The 13,385-nt window shown below is 41.9% G+C and overlaps 1 long non-coding RNA gene across 2 annotated transcripts; it reads right to left on the bottom strand.

Annotated features, from left to right (window-relative positions):
• Positions 1-1,439: 1,439 nt before the first annotated feature.
• Positions 1,440-5,849, bottom strand: LOC140592663 (uncharacterized). 2 transcript variants are annotated; one of them, XR_011993044.1, is made up of 5 exons: positions 5,537-5,849; positions 5,097-5,191; positions 4,580-4,772; positions 4,355-4,426; positions 1,440-2,842 (listed from the first exon to the last, which is right to left on the bottom strand). It is a non-coding gene; the product is annotated as an uncharacterized lncRNA (long non-coding RNA). The 2 variants fall into 2 exon arrangements; XR_011993043.1 differs by having other exon boundaries at positions 5,097-5,845.
• Between the last annotated feature and the right edge of the window lie 7,536 nt (positions 5,850-13,385).

Here is a 13,385-nt window from a genome sequence, read left to right as displayed (position 1 = left end):
GGGTGTATCCCCTTGACAGTGTGAGCAGTTGTTAGAAGACGTAAAACCCATCCTGAACATCCGATGCCCTGTATAGTGCACTCTATGCAGGATTTTGTATTGTATTAATTGTAAATTGGGACTTCTAATCAGTTCAAAGGTTTTTAAACATGTATTAGACCAGAAATTGTGGTCCCAGCTGATTGATAAATCTGCCTCCTATTTTGCAATAGGAAGGGATATTGATTCATCCATTTTCGAAAGTGTCCTGTATATTTTAGACAGTAATTTGGGGGTTTTGAGATTAAGGAATTCTGCCACACTTGGTGGTATTTGTAATTTGATTTGATTAGACTTGAATTTCCTTTTTACTATAGATTTAACTTGTTGATATTCTAAAAATCTATTCTTGTTAATCCCATGTCTTTTAACTAATAAGTCAAAGGGGATAAAATCTATTTCTTCGAATATATGTTCCAAGTATTTAATACCTTTACAACTCCAATCCGGGAAATTTATCATATTATTGTTTAGTAGTATGTCAGGGTTGTTCCAGATGGGAGTACGTTTGCATGGGATTAATGAAGACTCAGTCGTTTTTAGAAACTCCCACCATGCTGTCAGAGAAGAGCTGATACTGATGCTTTTGAAGCATTTGTGTCGTTTAATGTTTGAGCTAATGAATGGTAGATCCGAAATCTCTATGTTATTGCATAGTGCCTGTTCTACGTCTAGCCAAGGTTCATCTAAGAGGGTATGTTTTAGCCACCCTGAGATGTTTTGAAGCATGTTGGCTAAGAAGTAGTGGTGAAAGTTAGGCAGATCTAGTCCTCCTTTGTCCTTGGTCCTTTGCAGCGTTTTTAAGCTAATACGCGGTGGTTTATCTTTCCAAAGGAATTTAGAGATGGCGGAGTCCAGAGATCTAAACCAGTCAGGTGATGGTTTACTTGGAATCATTGCAAATAAATAATTAATTCTTGGTAACACCATCATTTTTATTGGTGCAACCCTTCCCATGAGTGATATGGGCAGGGACTTCCATCTAACCAGCTCATCCTCTACCTTCTTTAAAAGTGGGATGTGATTTAATTTAGTTAAATCTGCCAGCCTAGGTGAAACATTAATACCTAAATATTTAATATCCCCAGATTGCAGTGGAGTGGAGGAAGAGTTCTGAAAGGAGCAGTTAATTGGAAGAACTGTAGATTTTAACCCTATGGAGTGAACCAGGGGCCCCTTGCATGGGGGGGCATTTCTTCCCTCTTTGGAATAATTACCTTATAACTTCAGATATAAAAGTCATAGATATCTATAGAATGACTAGATGTCTCGTCTGCGTTGCTGGCCAACGGAGTCGAACGTCCGCATATGGCGGCCATCTTACCACAGGCTGCTCGCTCACCCAAAATATTGTGTTGATAGTAAAACATGTAATTTTTAAATAGCCATAACGTGCTCAATTTTTAACCGATTTTCAAACGGTTTGATTTATTATAAACGTCAAATATGTAGTTATGACACTGAATACTTTTGAATAATTATCTTATGTTCTAAAAAATAGAATAATGTTCTAGAATAGGTAGACTAAGCCTACAAGATTTCCCTTAACAAATATACATCAAGAAACGCTGCATGTTAAAATCCCCACCCTGTACAGTGATGACTATAACACAGCACAAAGAACTAAAGTCCATATTTCCAAATTGTTAATAAAAATATTTTTACACATAAAATGGTAGTAAACAGTTTGTTTAGACATTATAAAGGCACTTTTCAAAGATTTTTGAAGATTTATTAAAATCAATGTTTAGACAGAGGTGTTAGAGACATTTGATGGATTTTTTTTTTTTTTTTTACATTTTCATTAAAAATTTAGCGAAGTAACAAAGGTGTCCCAGTGGTGCTGGTTCTGGTCCTCATCCAGCTGGGCCTGATAAGAGTGGGTTAGCATTACTATAACTCATGATCAGTGGCGGCTGGTGAATGTGTCATTTTCACATACAAACGGAGCATTCTGGTGCATTCGGACAAAATAATAGATAAAAGTTAACATTCTCTCCCTGTGTCTGTATGTGTGTTTGTGAGAAAGTGAGAGAGAGAGACAGAGAGAGGGAATGTGATTTTAAATTGGATGAGTGTGTTACGGCCAATCTATTGTCTTGGTAACTTTACTCATAAATCTATCTACAGCCAAATACGATAAAATACCAATATAATGTGCGCAACCTTTTATGTGTGGTTGTTCAAGACACACTGAAGGCATGATGCCACCATAGGTTTGCAGAGAACTACATACAATATGCACACTGAAGGCATGATGCCACCATAGGTTTGCAGAGAACTACATACAATATGCACACTGAAGGCATGATGCCACCATAGGTTTGCAGAGAACTACATACAATATGCACACTTGAAAGGGGTGGGGTGGTGGTGTGCGGTTGTGAGGGCCGCTGTAACCAGTGTCCATCCTCACTGGAAGACCCACCAGAGACCCACATTGGACTAATACCCTTTGAAAAGGACTGATTTGTTGAGTTTCTGTCGCATGTTGTTGCTTTGTAAGCTAAGTGTAGTCAATTTCGCTATGTGGTGTAGCCTTAGCTTAAAAAACAGGGAAACAACTAATGTCAACAGTGTATGGTGGTGGCTGTCTATGCCATACTGTGTTTCACTGATGTGCTCCCCGAGCGCAAACACATCCTCTGACCCGATCAAGGCATTACTCTTCTCCCGCTGCAGTTTGCAATTTGGCCTTTATAGCCTTAGGGGAAGCAGGCAATGCATACAAGTGCTCAGTGGCCTGCAGCTTGCGCTCCCGCTTGTGCCTCAACCTCCTCACTCTCCTCTCTGCAGTTGCTCCCTGTTGTATTGGCAAAATAATAATAACTTTTTTTTCCAAGAATTCGATCTTCAATTCAATCTCAATTCTGCGAGCCTGAATACATTTTTGGGTTCTACAGTTCTTCAACAGACAACACAACAGCATACTTTTAAGAAATTGTATAGGCTTCTCCACTTGTAAGGCAAAAATATGTGTTGTGGCTCTGGACACGAAATGTAAAGGTTGTCTACCCCTGGGTGTAGTTTCGATGTTCACAAATGTTTATTCATTCTAGTGTAGGAATGACAGAGAAAGTGAGATAGCCAGTAGTTTTCAAACTTTTTTTTAACAGAGTACCACCTCAAATAATACTGGGCTCATAGACTACTAACACCATCATAGACCTTTCTGGGTACCACCAAGATAAAGGATTTAATATTACAAGTTATACTACGGGACCATTGAATGCTTGAATCTGATTGGCTGACGAACGTTCTGAGGTGTGCAATTATTTTCAGGGAAACGCACGGCGAACGTAGTTCCAGGCAGCTCTCTTGACCGCATTACAGTTCCATATCACTTCGCATAGTTAACTGTAATAACGGGAATTAGCATACAGTACCTATACAGCACACAGGACTAACAAAAACAACATGACAGACGATTTTCCGAAAGTAAATTTTAATATTTACGGTGAATATGAAACTTTCAACAACTGGGCTGCAGCAGTATTAGACAGTCCAGATGAAAAACAACATAAACGGAAGCGGACATCAAAGGCAGCCGGCAACAACAAAAGACATAAAACAATCAGCGAAGAACAGCTAGACATACTCGAGGGAGAAAAACACGAAGAAAACACCAAAAAAACAACAGCTAATGACGTTTTGGAACTAGCAAAAGAGTCGTTGGATGAGATGCGGAAGAAATAATCCTACTCACAATAGCGATTTAAGTAGAAAAACCGGACGAATCCCTTGAAATATATCATCTGATCGATGTCTTGAGGTGTGGCAACCGTAGTATAAGCGGAATAATTGACTCCGGACCGTTGAATTATTAGAAAAATAATGCACACCCGAGGTGTAACGTGGCCGCATCACCACCTCGGGTGTGCATTATTTTTCTAATAATTCAATGGCCCGTCGTCAATTATTCCTTACTTATTACACGGCTTTTCAGAGGGCTGCAGAAAGTTCCATTCACTTGAATGGGCCTTCCCAACATTCAAGCCTATGTTAAATCTGTAATCTATTTGTTTCTCAGCAAAAGCCACGATGAATGGTAACAAATAGGCTATAGCCTAGGCTATGTAGGCTAAAGAGTCATATCGTGGAGAGTTTATTGTTTCGTTTTGGAAAGTAGCCGTGTAATAAGCGGGATAATGTATAGAACGCCGGTCATTATTGGGAATAAGTCCCTCCGCTGTGTGTCGGGGTCCTGTTCACCCTGTCGGGACTTATTTTCCCAATAATGACCGGCATTCTATACATTATCCCTTACCTATATGATGCTATCATTAGTTGTGACATTTCACTTGCAAATACTTACATCAGGCATCAAGTCCATTGGCAGGTTGTCTTCTAGTTGTCTTGAAGTTGTTGTGCTTCTTATTGCTACTGACTAAAATAAAGTAGTTTTCAGTGTCTAAATGTGCTGTAATAAACAACAAATTGTATACCTTGCAGAAACAAAAACGGATCACATTTAATCACGTGTATATTGATATATCAGTCTTATACACCTTAAATTATTTTTGGTCAGTGATAGACATACCCTTTGAAGATGTGCTGGGAAGCTGAAAATGGATGGCACAACACCATCTTTAATCCGCACAGTCTGCCCGGTCCTGTCGAAGTCCTCGGTCTTGAAGTGCTCACTGCAGATCAGTGTCCTGTCAGTGGCAGCAAAACCGTCCCTTCTTAGGGCAACTTCCCACTTCCTCCTCCTCTCTCTGGATTTGGGAAACCTTACAAAAGTGAGAAATGTACCCAGATATATCAATTATTGTCAACATTTTAAATCCATCTTTCCATTTAAGGCCAAGGACACAAGTAAACACCTAGATTATCATATGTTGGGGTAACTGTATGTAAGCATGTATGTATGTACTTCAAGAATAAGATAAACACACAAACTATATTCAAACATTCAGTGATTATGTACGTTAAACAAAATATTCTAAACCTTGTGTCAACAACAATCTAGCAATACTATTATGTAATATTTACATACTTCCACTAAGTAACTAACGATTATCCTAAAAATAATTCATAATATTGTAACATCCTACAGGTGAAAGGTGATCCCTCGGGTTCTCGTTTCGAGACAACAGCGGTTACAGCAGCCATAGGCGGCACAAAAGTCTGGCATCTTGTCAGCAATTTCCTGTAGAAATCATAATGTAAGACGTTTTAACAAACCAACCAGACAGTAAATCATGTGTAAATTCAGTTAAATCATGTTTATAATGTGTGTATTATATTGAAAAGAAAGCGTAATTCTGCCTCGCCCCAAATTACTGGATAGCTAGTAGCCTAGCTAGGCGTGATACACAACTAAACTGCACGATTAAGTCAGTTTTTTTTTTCGAGGAGAAAAGCTGCGATTTCAACATGTTCAAGCATCCAGAACTATAACCACGTTAATAATGTTTGTAAGAAAACACACAGTTTGTAAATCCATCAAGATTTCAGCGAGATAAGAGTATTAACGTTTGTGCAGGTCACTTACCTTACCTCTGTTTACCTCAGATTCGAATGATCCCGCCAGAAAGCCAGCCTGTGGTAAGATGGCCGACCTGTGCGGACGCTCTAGACCTCGTCATAACACATCTAGTCATTCTATATATATATATATATATATCTATGATAAAAGTCACAGACACATGCCTGATACCTAAAATCAAAGTTGACCCCTTTACAATCGATTGTAGGAAGTTCAATAACGAAATGAATAACCCGTGTATAATTTATGGACATGCGAATATAACAAAAACAGCTGGAAAAATACAAAATCTGTCTTTGTGTCTTGGATTTTTGTAAATATTTCAAAAACTACATGATGGAATAGGTTATTTTAAAAATCTGGTTCCCAAACTTGTTTTCTACATGTGTGCCCAATTTCATATCATTTGATGCAGCCCAACAGGTTTTACGGAGGAAAGAGCAAATGGTGCAACTGGGAGCCTTTCCTATCCAAAACCTAACCTAAACTAATCTGAAACCTATCCAAAATGGCAATAGTGTAACTAGCAGTGTTTTTTGGGGTAGCAACTTTCTTTCTAAATGCATTACCACTTATAGGTCATAAGTAACAATTTGTCACACATCATCACCACACATTTGTAGGAAAATCTATATTTTATTCACACGACTTGTGCCAAACCTATCCAAAACCTATCCAAACTGGCCACAGTGTAACTAGCAGTGTTTTTTGGGGTAGCGTCTTTCTTTCAAAATGCATTACCACTTATGGGTCATAAGTAACATTCTGTCACACAACATCACCACACATTTGTAGGAAAATCTATATTTTATTCACGCGACTTGTGCCAAACCTATCCAAAACCTATCCAAAATGGCCGCAGTGTAACTAGCAGTGTTTTGGGATAGCGTCTTTCTTTCTAAATGCATTACCACTTATGGGTCATAAGAAACATTTTGTTTCTAACCCTAACCCTGCATAACTGTGCCCAAACAAAGCCCGACAAGTGCCCCGCATAACTGTGCCCAAACAAAGCCCGACAAGTGCCCCGCATAACTTTGCCCAAACAAAGCCGACAAGTGCCCCGCATAACTGTGCCCAAACAAAGCCCGACAAGTGCCCCGCATAACTGTGCCCAAACAAAGCCCGACAAGTGCCCCGCATAACTGTGCCCAAACAAAGCCCGACAAGTGCCCCGCATAACTTTGCCCAAACAAAGCCCGACAAGTGCCCCGCATAACTTTGCCCAAACAAAGCCCCGCGTAACTTTGCCCAAGTGAAATCCAAAAGCGCTGCATTACTTTGCACACTTCAAAGCTTGACAAAGGCGATGCGGAACTTTTCCCAATGTACCACAATACAAGTGTTACCAAAGCAAATGTTAATTGTAAATCGCTGAATCACGGAATTATAAAAATCTATAGAATAAAAGAGTAAAATGTAAACTGTAAATAAATGTACTTATGTCGAGCGTTGCATCCTCTCCGCGCAAAAAAGCGTCCTCCTCCATCGAATCAATGGATAAAAGCGACACTTTCTTCCCCCGAACCACTCTTCAAAATCATCTTCTGTGCTTTCTCAACAGTGAAAGTCATCCGAGCCATTTTTCTTCAGTCAAAAAAGTTGTTGTCCGCAAATAACTGGGTAAACTCACGGAGACTACATGCGCAATGTGTACTCGAGACACTCCCACAAATACTGCACCTGCAGAGAATAAGTTGCGCATTCATGTCCCCAGCGCGAAAAACAATGCCCAATCAGCACATCCCATACCATTTTGCAAACCTTAGACACACCTCTATTGGATGAAGCAAATGACACTGTAATTTGATGTTCATGTAAAAAGTTTATTATGGTGAAACATAACCATGGGCAAAGGTTCAGTGCGTAAAAAATAATGTGCTAGCAGGGAAGCAGAGCATATATCTGAAAAAATACTTGACAATGAAGGATTACAGTGATTGATTTATGTACATAAGAGATCAAGCTTTCAAACGAGGGTAACTTTGTCATTTTATTCATTGATTTTCTTCTAAAACTCCGAAGATAAAAAACATTGCACGAATGTACAGAATGCCGACTGACATTTTTCTGCGATGAGTGAGCAAGCTATTTGAGAGCATTACAGTCATATTTATGGAAAAATGCGTGTTTTGTCTTAATGCTGTGACGGTTTATGAAGTATTGGCCGTGAAAGAAATAGTTTGAAGTGCTTAGTTTTCATTTTATTAACACTTATATTTTACTTCCTGACACTCGACCCGTTTAAAGATGGCTACCATGGTCATTTTATTTTTACTTGTTACAAAAAAACCATGGCACAAAAATTGCGCAACTTTCTACAGATATTATCTGAAAGGTTTTTTGTAGTGTAACAAGCCGTTTTTGGTTGATTTGATACATTTGTTTCTTTTATTGAACGTCATTTTTTTTTGTTATTGAAAATTTGGACGTATGGGTCCGAACCACTAGGCGGCGACAGTGAAAGAGTTAATGATTATAAATCTACCCTCTGGATCTATAATTGTGTTGAGTACTGTGAAATTAACATTTCTATGTATTAAAATTGCTACCCCCCTTTGCCTAGAGTTATAACAGGCTGAGAACACATTAGGAAACTCAGGTGTTTTAAGTTCATCTGTAGCTGTGGCAGGGCTATTAGTCTCTTATAATAAAACTGTCACAAAAGCTAGGGAACAGAGACCAGGAATGCAGGGAGGACAAAGATTTAATAGGCGGTTCAAAGACAGAGTGCCACACCAGTAGACAGAGTAGGAGGTGAAGTCCACTGACTCTTCCCTAGGTGAACCTGGGTAGGGAGCGATGCTCGGGGCCAAGCCCCTGCACAGGTAAAGGTGCTGGGATGTCTGAGGAGAGGCTAGCAGTACTCGTGGTCTTGGTTCAGAAGAGGAGGTCGTTGCCGGGGGAATCCGTCCGACGAAGAAAGACAAGACCACAAAGGTGAGGGGAGACACGAGGAGCTGGGCTCGGCGGGATAGGCGGGTCAGGTTCGGGATCTGGGCTGTGGGAGGAAGGAGAAGAGGTAAGGAATCGACAGCAGGCAAACAGGTCAGGTAAGGGAGATCGGGTAGACAGGAGACAGGAGAATTGCTTGGTATGGCCACGGAACGTGAGCGCAATACTTCAAACTGTCCTGTAGCTCTGAATCTCCTTATATCAGGAGGTTAATTGCCTCCTGAGTGGCTGCACCTGTCTGGCTCCGCCCTCGCTGACGTGACAAAAACAACGTCTGCCTGTAGTTTTTTAAGCTGACTAAATATTTTTAACCTCTTCTCTCTGGAGCCAGCTCCATGCACATTCCATGAGACAAGCCTTAGTGTGCCCATAGACGTGTGTGTGTAGCTAATATTGCACGTGTAAATGAGTGAGATATGAGCGAGCGTGTGAGCGCTTGTGTGTGTGTGTATCCTATATGTCTGTGTGCACTATAAGGTCGGAGTGGTTGTGGTGACGCGGAGTACATATAAACATGGTCGTGCCGTGCAGATGTGTACAGATCGAGGGTGTTGTGAGTGACTGAGTAGAAATTTAAAGCAGGTGATTGGTGCAGTGAAAGCAGGGAGAAGTGAAAAAGACATACAAAGGGGCACACGGGTAAGGGTATAAGTGAAAGACAGAAAAACGAAAACATTGTTAGTACTGTAGCGCTATGGAGACTGACGGTAGTGTATGTGTTATGTTATGACATAACATTAAATTAGCGAATTAACATGTATAAGGTAAATTGATGTGAATGGAAGAGGATTAGGGAAACAAAGAAAAATATAACGGGTTCTTATCTTATCGTTAATATAACCAGGGAGTGATGTTAGGGTCGCGGTAGAGCTGCCCATCCACGTAGAGCCGGTCCACGGCGATGACAGCTCGGGAGCCCTTCTGAATGGAAGCTGCGTCGGATTGGGAACAGAACTTTGCGTCGCTCCAGGATCTCATTGGGGAACTGGTCGTTTATGCCAAAGTCCGTTCCTTTCAGCTCCCTGCCGCGACTCTTCACCTGCTGCTTCTGCTTGAAATATCCGAACTTAGCCACGATAGGACGTGGTCTCAGGGCACCAGGCCTCTTAGATCCCAGCCGATGGACTCTTTCAAAGCAGATGTTTTCCACAGTATCCCCCGGAAGCTGCAGGTGGGTCTTGATAAATGTTCTAACAGTAACTTATGCGTCCTCTTCAGCAGATTCCGGGATGCCTGAAAACACCAGGTTCTCTCTCATGCTACAAGCTTGGAGATTGATGACAGTCTTTTATTTTTTTATTTTCTTCATTTAGATGAGCCACATTCTCAGCTAGAGACTTAACGGAGTCCCATAGTGAGGGGTTTTCAGCAGCGAGTGTTTCCACCTGTTGCTGGCTGAATTCCAAAGACTCCCTCAGGCATCTGAATTCCTGATGTAAAATCTCGACCAAAGACAACCTCGCGTCGAAGCTGAACAATCGCTTGTCGATTGAATCCAGGATGTCGGCAAAGTCTCTACTAGTCGGCGAAGTTGTTCCGGGGGAGTCTGCCGGGCGACTTCTTTTAGATGACAGCGTCTCGCTTTTGGCTGGGGAAGATGTATTTAGGTTCTTCTTCATGACTATATCGTCGAAGTACCAGTCAATGTATTCCTCGAGTGATTCCAAATTCCCCTCGCTGTCCTCGCTATTCATTCAAGTTTTCCGCCAAGTCTCCGCCATCTGACGTCACTTACAGCATTTCCGGGGAGCTTACAGCATCAGACATCAGCTACCAAGTGTTTTGCTATATGCCTTAATTTAAGGCCCCTTAATTTAACGTCGACTTTTCCTCTTCTAACAAAGTAGCAGGGTTTTTATGAGATAAACAAGTTATCCTTGTTACTATCCCTGCCTCCTCAACCCTATTAGAATTGGCCTTCTGCCTGCCAAATTTTCTAAGGAATTTGCCAACTTCAAATTTTAAAAGTTCCCAATTAGTACTAAACAGATGTTCTTCTTTAGCTTTGGACCAAAAGTATGAGATCAGGGGCATTCATGTATAAACGGTGCGTACGCACGAAAATGTTGCGTATGGCCGTTTCCACGCTCACGTCGAGATGTATAAAAATGAAACTTGGCGTACCGCTACGCACATTCTCACAGCAGCTCCAGACATGGCATACGTACATTTCTGCTCGGTTTTATAAATGGACAGCACTCAGTGGCAAGTCATTGCTACTGTGGTTTCCCGTTTTAAACTCACAATCATGACGCTGACTTTATCAAATACACCAACATTAATTGTATGTTGTTTACAAATGTACGGCACTGATTTTTAATCAATTTGTAACAATAAAACGGTGCATAAAATGACCGAACTATTACAACTATTACAACTACCATGGCAGCTCTTGCGTTATTGGAAGACATAGCTTATGGAAGAATTAGAAGATTCAGGCCCATGATGATAACTGGCTTCTAAGTCGATTCAGATTTCCAAGAGCAATCCTTTTGGAGCTGTGTGCTAAACTGGGGCCAGCATAACAAAGGCAGATGATGAGGAATTGCGTTATACCTGTCCCTTTACAAGTTCTGTCCACTCGCGGGTTCTTAGCCACAGGTGCTTAGCCACAGGTGCTTTTCAGCGAGAACTTGCGGACCAATCGGGTATTTCTCAGACAACACTGAGTCGCGCCATGCCAGCTGTATGGGACGGCATAATCCGCTTGTCACCCAGATATATAAAATTTTCTTACACTGTGGTTGAACAGGCAAATATTAAAGCGCAATTTGCAGCGATGTCCGGTTTTCCCAACGTAGTTGAAGCTATTGACTGCGCGCGCATTGCTATAAAGTCACCTTCAGAGAACGAATTTGCTTATGCTTATGTAAATAGAAAGCACTTTCACTCTATTAATGTACTCTATTAATGCACTGGGGGCACATCTTGTACTATTGTCTGTAAGAATAAACAAACAGAATAAATGAAAGTAACACCGCATCTGTGCCCTACGTGTTATTCATAAACATGCAAGTAATTCAAACAAGTATGGTACGAGAAAAACTCACCCGCGATGATATCGACGTCCCCCTCACCCGATAAAAGTGTGTCCCCAATCATCGCAGCAACTAGTTGCTCAAAGGGTGTGAGACCGGGAATTCCGCTACCTCCGCCTGTGCTGTTAAGACTCTTACGGTGAGCGGCCGCTCGTTTTTTCACATCGATTTTAATGTCCCACCACTTCTTTTTCATTTCAGCCACCGTGCGAATTTCACTTTTAACTGACTCCGCCACGCTGTGCCACTCCGTCAACTTTCGTTTATTGCTGATGCCACTTATACCACCAAATAATATCACTTTTCTTTTTTCGATTTCTGTTAACATGACCTCCACTTCGCACTAGCTGAAATACTTCTTTTTCCCTCGTGGTTTATCCATTGTTGTTTAAGAAAAACATAGAACAAAGCGGGCATTTATGCAGATTTACATATGCAAATATACATAATTATGGGCGGGTTGGGGGGGTGACTGTGGGCTCGTTCACGTACGTAAAATTCCGCGCTCATTGGGGTTTATAAAGGGAATGATCTGTGCTTGCGCAAAGTTTTATGCATCTGGATTTTTTCTTGCTTACGCACATTCCTAGTTTTGTCCGTACGCCATGTTTTAGTGTGAATTCTATGCACGTCGTTATACATGAGGCCCCAGATCTTTAACCTTTTCTTTAACTTCATCATTACATATTAAAGAGCTATTAAGTTTCCAATACCCGACGTGAAAAGAACCAATTTTAGAAGTATAAAGGCTCATCTTAATGTGTATAACTTTATGATCTGTGTATGATCAAACATGTGGTTGTCACGTAGACGGAAGGTACCGAGAGAGGGGGGGAGATGCCCAAAGGGCTTTAAAAGGGATACAGCTGATACATATGGCAGAGCCTCCTCCTGTACATGCTGAATGTATGTCAGACGGCCGCTCCCGGATTGCAATCTGTCAGAGAATAAACTGGTGATTTGCAACTTCTCCCCGTGTCAGCTGTGAATCTCTTCTCATCCAAGGACCCGGTGGAGACGGCGTACTCCAACAATTTGGGGGCTCGTCTGGGGCAGGAGATTCGCAAGATTTGGCTAAGTGTTGACGCGGCCTACTTGGACACAGAGAACTGTGAGGCACCGACTAGAAGAGGTAAGCAGAGCCTGTTATATCAAAATCTGCACATTGGATATGTCAAATTGAGCAGTTGGAAGTGTCCAGGGGCCCGTCAGAAAATTAAGATGGAGGAGAGGTTGCACGCACTGTGTTTATATATTGGGTATGTCTATGTATTGTGTATGCATTGTGTCCAGGTATCGTGCGCAGAGAAATAGAACTTTAAGGAGCGGAGGGTACAGGACCCCCGCAGGGAAATAGAACCTTAAGGAGCGGAGGGAATGGGACCACCGCAGGGAAATAGAACCTTAAGGAGCGGAGGGTACGAGACCCCTGCATTGTCCTTGGTGTGGCAACCCCACTACTTGCTGACGAGCGGTAGAAAAGCTGGGTGGGAGACCCGGGGAATTCAGGACCACCGAACTCTAGATTGGGAGGAGGGAATAAGGTCCTCCTCTCTAAAAAAAAAAAAAAAAGAAAAAGAAAGGGTGAATCAAAGCAACAGCTTGGATGCAGTTGTACTGGTTTGTGGGTGAGCAGCGGTGTGGGTTCTTCCTGTCCTGGGTGCTTATCACTCGCTCTCTGTTGGTTGAACTTGCCCGCGGCTCTGCTGTCGCTGCTCGTGGTCTTACAGTTTGTCAGAACCGAAGGGGAGTTCTCAGCAATTGGACGCCCAAAAGCGTGCTAACCCGGCCACACCTGCTGACTCGGTACGGGCAGGGCCGACAGGTACCTCGGGCGGTCATTACAACTGCCGAGCAGGACC

The sequence above is a fragment of the Paramormyrops kingsleyae genome, chromosome 9 (assembly GCF_048594095.1).
Source record: "Paramormyrops kingsleyae isolate MSU_618 chromosome 9, PKINGS_0.4, whole genome shotgun sequence".
NCBI lineage: Eukaryota > Metazoa > Chordata > Actinopteri > Osteoglossiformes > Mormyridae > Paramormyrops > Paramormyrops kingsleyae.
This window is presented reverse-complemented; position numbering and strand designations above follow the sequence as displayed.